Here is an 8,731-nt window from a genome sequence, read left to right as displayed (position 1 = left end):
TAAACCTAACATTGTCCTCAATGTTAAAAAAAATCTAAGAGAATTGGGTTGCCTCCCAACAAGCGCTAAGCTTATTGTCTTCAGCCAGACACAGTGAGATAGTTTTTGCATCTCCTTCTATGAGGTCATCTATTTTGTCTACCATAAAACACTCAACTTTCCTTGCGGGTTGGTCGGCCGTATTGAACACATTTAATTTTACTTTCATGTTCCCAAATGATATGTTCATTACCCCCGTTCTAAAATTTATGCACGCATTGGCTGTTGCTAAAAAGCGGCGCCCAAGGATCACAGAGATTTATTTCTTAGGATTAGGCTCATGTTCCATATCAAGGACGATGAAATCTACTAGAAAATAGAATTTGTCTACCTTGACAAGAACATCTTCAATTATCCCACGTAGTGTTTTTACAGATCGATCAGCCAATTGAAGGGATACCGAGGTTGGTTTTAACTCACCTAACCCAAGTTTCTCATAAACTGAATAAGGTAAAAGGTTGACACTTGTCCCTAGATCTAAGAGTGCTCGATCAATGAAATTATTTCCTAAGACACAGGAGATGGTGGGAGCACCAGGATCTTTGAATTTCGGAGGGGTGTTGTGTTGGAGAATAGAACTCACTTGCTCAGTTAGGAAGACCTTTTTAGGCACATGTGTCCTAGATTTTCGCTTTTGTGTACAAAGGTCTTTGAGAAATTTGGCATAGAAGAGAACTTGTCTAATAGCATCAAGAAGCGGAAGGTTGATTTTCACTTGTTTGAAAATCTCCATCATTCCCTCTAGTGAAGTTCCTTTTTTGCCAAAGGGAGAGGATGAATTAAGAGCTTCAGGAAATGGGGCCTTTGGGATATGAGTTTTGGCAGAAGGTGGACTAGCTAAAGAAGAAGAAGAAGGTTTTAGATTTTCATTTGACATATTTCTATCCTCTTCTTCACCTTCCTTATTATTGTCCTCCCCAATCTTATTGTCTACTATACATCCACTCCTTAGGGTAGTCAAAGCATTGGCTTGTTCATGATGAATTGCATTTAATTGATTTTCTTGAGCCATGTATTGTCCCCTAGGATTACTTAGTGGTTGGCTTGGAAGCTTTTCTTCCTCTCGCTTGTTCAGTGCATTAGCTAGTTGCCCCATTTGGGATTCTAGCTTGACGATGGATTGTGTGTGAGAGTGCACCAATTGTGTAATGGTTTCCAAACCTTGAAGGGCGTTCAACACTTTCTCCTCAAAGGCTATGTTTCTTTGGGGTGGAGGAGGAGTGTGTTAAAATTGAATCGAGGGACGGTAGGGATGCATATTTTGTGGGGTTTGAAAATTCTGAGGATTTTGAAAATTTTGGGAATAGGGTTGGGCTGTGTTCGAAGCTTGCTGCTTTCAAGAAAAGTTTGGATGATTTTGCCATCCCGAGTTATATGTATTGAAAAATGGGTCAGTACCCGGTCTAGGCTGTGTTTGAGCAGCATTGATGTGTTCTTGCATGAGTTCGGGAAATTGGGGCGCTGAAGGGCACTCATGAATAGGGTGGGATGGGCTAGAACAGATAGTACACACTTGTGCTTGGGAAGAGTTCATGTAATGCCCACCTATCATCAGTTGGTCAATCTTATGGGATAATGCATTTACCTTGCTAGACAGGTCCATAGAATGACTTATTTCACAAATGGTCCCTTTTCTTTGAGAATTCGGGGGTGCTTGACGAGAACAAGAAGCATGGTGGAGGGAGTTTTCATTAAGATTTTCAAATAATTGCCATGCTTCATGCTCATTTTGAAGCATGAAAGTCCCCCCGCATGCGGCATCAATCATCTGACAGTTTCGTTCAGTCAATCCGTCATAGAAATATTGCACTAGCTGCCACTTAGGTATTTGATGATGAGGGCATTTACGAATTAGGTCCCGAAATCTCTTCCAAGTTTCATGAAATTCTTCTCCCTCGGTTTGGAAGAAGCTTGTAATGGCACGTCTAAACTGGTTCGTTCTTCCTATGGGAAAGTATTTTTTAAGGAATTCTTGTTGCATTTGATCCCAAGAACGAATCGAGTTAGCTTCTAAAGAATTCAGCCATTGTTTGGCTCTATCTTTAAGGGAGAAAGGGAATAATCTAAGTTTTAGAGCATCTTCAGTAAAGTTCTGAATCTTGACAGTGGTGCAAATCTCAAGGAATTCATCTAGGTGTTTATATGGTTCTTCGTTGGTGAGCCCATAAAAAGATGGGAGCATTTGGATCACACTAGACTTTATTTGGTATTGTACAGCTGCTACCTCAGGTAATCGAATGCAAGATGGGAAGTGTAAATAGTGGGAGTAAAGTACTTCCTCAGGAGTTTGGGTTGGTCTTCAGCCATCTCAGGAGGTGGGGATGATTCTATTGTTCTGATCTCAGCTCGAATATTTCTAAGGGTCCATTCTATTTCAGGGTCAAAAGGTAATAGGTCACGTACTCTAGAACGACTCCCTTGCATATACTAGTACTTGATCAATCAAGCTTGCAATAAAAGAAAAACACATAAATGCTTGTATTTGTCCTAAAATCACTAGACAACTCTTAACTGGTTTGAAGAGGGCACCTAAGCCTCCAATCCGGTCTAATGAACCGAGTTGACCAGGAAAGCTCCCAGGTAAGTGGAGGGGTCACGATGCGTTCGCAAAAGTCCCACTTAAAACCCACTTGCCTCGAACAGATGAACTGTCTCTCTTATAGGGACAAAGCTTGCCTAAACATCAACTAAGCCACAGAGCGAAATTGGTGCAACTTTCGGTGCTCTTCGTCCTATTAAGCTCGAATGTCCCTAGAAGCCAACGTCTAATTGATTTTAATTAAGCTGACACTATGTGAGATGAGTTCACCTAAGTTGGGCAAGAGTCCGGTGATGAAATCCGGCTCTTATCTTGTTGGAGTGATTGCCCTTACTATGTGCGGATTAATTTGTGTATGTGTATCAAGCATGCATTCACACTTTTGCTGAAATTAAAATCAAACAATCACCACAAAATTTCAAGCTAATAATTAATTTAAATAAGAAAGGTTTAGAGGTTACCAAAGAGAATTTTTCCAGCAACTATTTTTTTTTTTTAGGCAAACCTCTACAGCATTCCTTTTCCAGCAGTTCTCTTTTTGATCATCCCAGATTTTTTTGCTCGATTCCTGATCAAATATATAAAAAGAAAAATTAAAAATTAGTAAGAGAGAAAAAAAAGAAAAAAAGAAAAGAAAAGTTACAACAATAGAAAATATTTTTATTTTAGAGATATATATATATTTTTTAAAAAGTTTTTTTTGTATTTTTTTAATGATAGGAAAAATAACTATACTAGCAATCCCCGACAACGGCGCCAAAAATTGATCGGTTCTTTCAATTTTGAAAATAAATCACGCAATAGCACATATCCTGTAGGATAGTGATTACGGATGTCGGTCCATAGGGATTGAAGAATAAGTTATTTTTTCTAATTAAATAATGACTTCAAAGGACATAGGCTAGAGTAAATGATAGAAACTAAGAGTTAATGTGGATATAGTAGTACGAATTATCAATGGAGAGAGGTGTTTAGGGCTAGATTCCACTGATAGAGTTGTATCCGCGACGCTTTTAATGATTGAGTTGTATTTAAGACTTAATTGCTTCCGACTACAAGCCAAAGCAATCATTAAAAATTATGATTAATTCGCAGCATGAATCATCTAAGTCTAGCACAAACCATCTATTCTAACAATAAGCATAGCCTGTCTAACCTAGCATGATGCATTTGATCTTTAAATCATTAAAAAATAAAATTGATGTCACATGAATATTTCCTCCAAACCACAGGTGTAGGATTCGATGAAATAGAGCAATCTATGTAAAGTATTTTCTGCAAGATAAACAATTCACATAAATTGAATAAATCATAAGATCAATTGATAAATTCTTCATCATGCAACAATCTTATGATACAAACTCAAATCAATAAGAACAAAACGGATACTCCTCTATGGCTTCGTCAACCCCTAAACCGAGGTTTAGCTGATCATGATGCTCGGCGACTTTGATCGGCTCGCTGAGAGGATCCACGCCACCTGCCTCATAATTTTCCAAAGTATCCTCTCTTTTTTTTCTATTTCTTTTCCTTCTCTTTTTTTTTTCTTTTTCTCTCCCTCTCGGCTTTCTTCTTCTTTTCACCGAAACAGGGGGTCTCCCCTGTTTTTCTGTTGAACCGAGCCCCCTCCTCTCCCTTCCACCGAACGCCTCAGCCCCCCTTTTATAGCCGTCCGGCTTACACTGAGAGGAAGAAGGAGGGATCACGGTGGCTGATTCCGGGGCGTAGTGCCGGGAGCCAGATCGCGGGAGAGGAGGAAGAGGGGCCGCGGGATCTCAGGCTTGATTTGCAGGTGCTGGTCGCTGGCGGAACATCCGGGGATGAAGACGGTGCTGCAGCTGCTCGGATGCGGAAGATGCCTTATTTTGAAGCGAGGGCGGAGGACCGGGCTGATTTGGAGGGATTTTTGGGCGGCAGGGTCGTCGATCACGGAGGGGAAGATGCCGCACGCGGTCGATGGCAGAGGACTCGGGGACGACGACGATGCTGGGACGAGCTCCTTTGATCGCGCGGGTGGGAAGGATTGCATCGCGGGAGGCGCCGCGGGATCTGGTTGGTGATGGCGGAGAAGGTGGCCGACTGCGGGAGGAAGAAGATAAACAGTGAATTCCCATTTTTTTATTATTTATTATTTATTTATTTATTTATTTATTATGTATTATTTATTTTTTTCTCTAACACTGTTCACGTGAACAGTGATTTCACGAACACTGCTCATATGAACAGTGTTTTCGGCATTTTGTTTTTTTTTTTAAACACTGTTCATATGAACAGTGTTTTAACTGGACACTGTTCATATGAATAGTGAATCGTGAATATTTAGTTATTATTATTATTATAAATTTTATATGAAGGCAGGTAATGAATTGGTTGGAAATTGGCTTTGGATTTGCGGTGGGTCATGATCGTTGAGTTGCTTGAACTTGTTCTCGAGCCCAATGTCTTCCAAATTTTATTATTGCTAAACTGCTTCAGACCGGACTCGACAAGACTAAAAACAAGACCGGGACTTAATAAAAAAAGTTAATCAAATCTTTTTCCCATGCAAAAATAATTATCTAATCAGGACCAAAACCTATTTAATTATAGCCTTAGCTTGATTACAACTCCATCAGGTTACTAAACCGGGTCAACCCAATCCCCTGTTTTCATGAAAGATCGCAACCAGGAGAGTGACGAGTTCAAAATCTGTTTTAAGAAAAGAATTATTTACTTATTACCATATTTTAAATTTATTTCAATGTTTATTCAATTTCATGGTAAAATATGTATTTATTAGTTTAAGAACATTGATAAGTGCTATGGAAAGATAGCTAAATTATGAATTATTAAGCACTTATTACTCTTTACCTTCCTTATTGTTACCCTCCCCAATCTTATTGTCTACTACACGTCCACTCCTTAGGGTAGTCAGAGCATTGGCTTATTCCTGATGAATTGTATTTAGCTGATTTTCTTGAGCCATGTATTGTCCTCTAGGATTACTCACTGGTTGGCTTGGAAGCTTTCCTTCCTCTCGCTTGTTCAGTGCATTAGCTAGTAGCCCCATTTGGGATTCTAGCTTGGCGATAGATTGTGTGTGTGAGTGCACCAATTGTGTAATAGTTTCCAAACCTTGAAGGGAGGTCAACACTTTCTCCTCAAAGGCTGTGTTTCTTTGGGGTGCTGGAGGAGGGACATGTTGAAATTGTGAATAGTGAGTATGAGGACGGTTCGGATGAATATTTTGTGGGGTTTGAAAATTTTGGGAGTAGGGTTGGGCAGTATTCGAAGCTTGCTGCTTCCAAGAAAAGTTTGGATGATTCCGCCATCCCGGGTTATATGTATTGAAAAATAGGTCATTATCCGGTCTGGGCTGTGTTTGAGCAGCATTGATGTATTCTTGCACTAATTGCCACTTGGGTATCTGATGATGCGGGCATTTACGGATTAGGTCCCGAAATCTCTTCCAGGTTTCATGAAATTCTTCTCCCTCAGTTTAGGAGAAGCTTGTGATGGCACGTCTAAACTGGCTCGTTCTTCCTATGGAAAAGTATTTTTAAGAAATTCTTGTTGCATTTGATCCCAGGAACGAATCGAATCGGCTTCTAAAGAATTCAGCCATTGTTTGGCTCTGTCTTTAAGGGAGAAGGGGAATAATTTAAGTTTCAGAGCATGATCAGTGAAGTTTTGAATCTTGACAGTGGTGCAGATTTCAAGAAATTCATCTAAGTGTTTATATGGGTCTTCGTTGGTGAGCCCATAAAAAGATGGGAGCATTTGAATCACACTAGACTTTATTTCATATTGTACAGCTGCTACCTCAGGTAATCGAATGCAAGATGGAGAAGTGTAAATGGTGGGAGTAAAGTACTCCCTCAAGAGTTTGGGTTGTTTTTCAGCCATCTCGACAGGTGGAGCAGATCCTATGGTTCTATAGGTGCGGATTTCAGCTCGAAGGGCCCTAATAGAACGCTCTATCTCAGAATCAAAAGGTACTAATTCAGGAGATCTGGAACAACACCCTAGCATACAAATATTTTTCTAATCAGTCAAGTGTAGTCAAGCATGCATTAAAGGAAAAACACATCAAATCCTTGTGTTTACCCTAAAATCACTAGACAGCTCCTAACTAGTTTGAAGAGGGCACCTAAGCCTCCAATCAGGTCTAATGACTGAGTTGACCAGGTAAGCCCCTAGGTAAGTGGGGGGTCACGATGCGTTGCAAAGGTCCCACTTAAAAACTACTTGCCTCGAACAGATGAACTGTCTCCCTTAAAGGGACAAAACTTGCCTAGACATCAACTGAGCCAGAGAGCAAAATTGATGCAGCTTTCGGTGATGTTCATCCTATTGAGCTCGAATGTCCATAGGGGCCAATGTCTAATTGATTTTAATTTAAGTGATGGTTATGTGAGAATTGATTCACCTAATTTGGGCAAGAATTTGGTGATGAAATCCAGTTCTTATTTTGTTGGGGTGATTGCCTTTACTATGTGCGGATTAATTGGTGTATGTGTATCAGGCATGCATTCACACTTTTACTGAAATTAAAATTAAACAATCACCACAATATTTCAAGCAAACTGGAAATCAATTTAAATAAGAAAGGTTTAGAGGTTACCAAAGAAAATTTTTCCAGCAAAATTTTTTTAAAGCAAACCTCTACAGCATTCTTTTTCCAGTAGTTCTCTTGTGATCGTCCCAAATTTTCTCTTCGATTCCTGATCAAATAATACCAAAAAAAAATCAAAAATTAGTAAGAGAGAGAAAGGAGATAAGGAAAGTAACAAAAATAGAAAATATTTTTATTTTATTTTAGATATATATATTATTATTATTATTTTCTTAAATTTTTTTTATGAAAAGAAAAACAACTATGCTAGCAATCTCCGACAACGGCGCCAAAAATTGATAGTCAACTTTAAAGACCACGCAATAGCACGTATTTAGTAAGATAGTGATTACGGGTATCGATCCACAAGTATTGGGGTACAGTTATTTTTCTTAAAAATAAAAATATTTAAAAGAAAGAGTTTGTGAAGAAAATTAAACTAAGGAATTTAATAAAAAATACAATTAAAATATTATCAGTTTGAGAGAACCTAGGGCAAGGAATTCACCACTAACATCGGAACAAGGATTATTTGTATTTTAACTTATTCTTGGATTAACATGCAAATTGGCTACAAGCCTAATAAGCATTCAAATAAAAATCTCACAAAAGTAATTTAGGAACATCCATCTTCGGTCGGCATGAAATGTCTATCCTAAACTAATGTGGCAGGACACTGCATCTTTCCTAAGCATAGGTGATCTTCTATTACTTAGTGATCATGAAGAACAGTTGTATAAACGTCATATTTAAAATCATAGAAATTAAATATGAGATGAAATAAAATATTCATTAAAAACAATAAGTTCATACAACCCCAAGAATAGAAATAAAAAAATACATAACCCTTATCCTTTTACTAGGGCTGCATCCAGCCCTAGAGAAGAGCTCAGGCTTCCATGCAGTGGTGGACGGCAGCAGCAGCGCAGAGGTCCTTTATTGTGACTGGCTCTTCTCTCTTTTCTCTTCTTACTCTGATTATCTCCTCCCTTCTTTGTCTTCCATGGGACTCCACCTGAGAAGAGACGATTGATTATTCAGTGAGTAGGAATACCCCCACCCTTCGCATCTGGTTCCCTTTTATAGGCTGCCGGCTCCTGTTATCTCATCACATCGTGGGAAGATAAGAGCTAAGAAACTAACACGGGCGAGACACGTGGCAGATTTAATCCGGGCGTTGGATAAGGATGCACTCAGGACAGGGGAGCTGGAACGTCGGGAATGAGCTGGGAGATGATCTCGATCGCAGGTGATTCGGGAGATTCACTAGTGTGATCCGGAGAAGAGGATGAGGAGAAAGCCTACGTGGACGGCCGGGACAAGCACAAGATGCTAGGATCTGTTCATGAATGGAATCCGGAGGAAGTTGCTCATGGACGTGGGACCTTTTGCATGCATCACGTGAGGATCGGAACGTTGTGGATGCAGGGGAATTAACCGATGCTTCTTCACGTACAGGGGATGCGGCAAAAGATTTTGTGACGTTAGGAGGATCTCGGCTGATGGGGGATGATAGCTTCTGGCTGAGATGCGGCTGGGAGGATATCTTGCTGGATTGC

General features: G+C 39.7%; 1 non-coding gene across 1 annotated transcript; it reads left to right on the top strand.

The window, feature by feature from the left end:
• Window positions 1-1,865: 1,865 nt before the first annotated feature.
• On the top strand, window positions 1,866-1,971 carry LOC148703748 (small nucleolar RNA R71). The gene has a single exon (XR_015982324.2). It is a non-coding gene; the product is annotated as a small nucleolar RNA R71 (small nucleolar RNA).
• The last annotated feature ends 6,760 nt before the right edge of the window (window positions 1,972-8,731 follow it).

The sequence above is a fragment of the Phoenix dactylifera genome, chromosome 15 (genome assembly GCF_051530095.1).
Source record: "Phoenix dactylifera cultivar Ajwa chromosome 15, Ajwa_hap1_PhDact_Kaust_v1.1, whole genome shotgun sequence".
NCBI classification, from domain to species: domain Eukaryota; kingdom Viridiplantae; phylum Streptophyta; class Magnoliopsida; order Arecales; family Arecaceae; genus Phoenix; species Phoenix dactylifera.
This window is presented reverse-complemented; position numbering and strand designations above follow the sequence as displayed.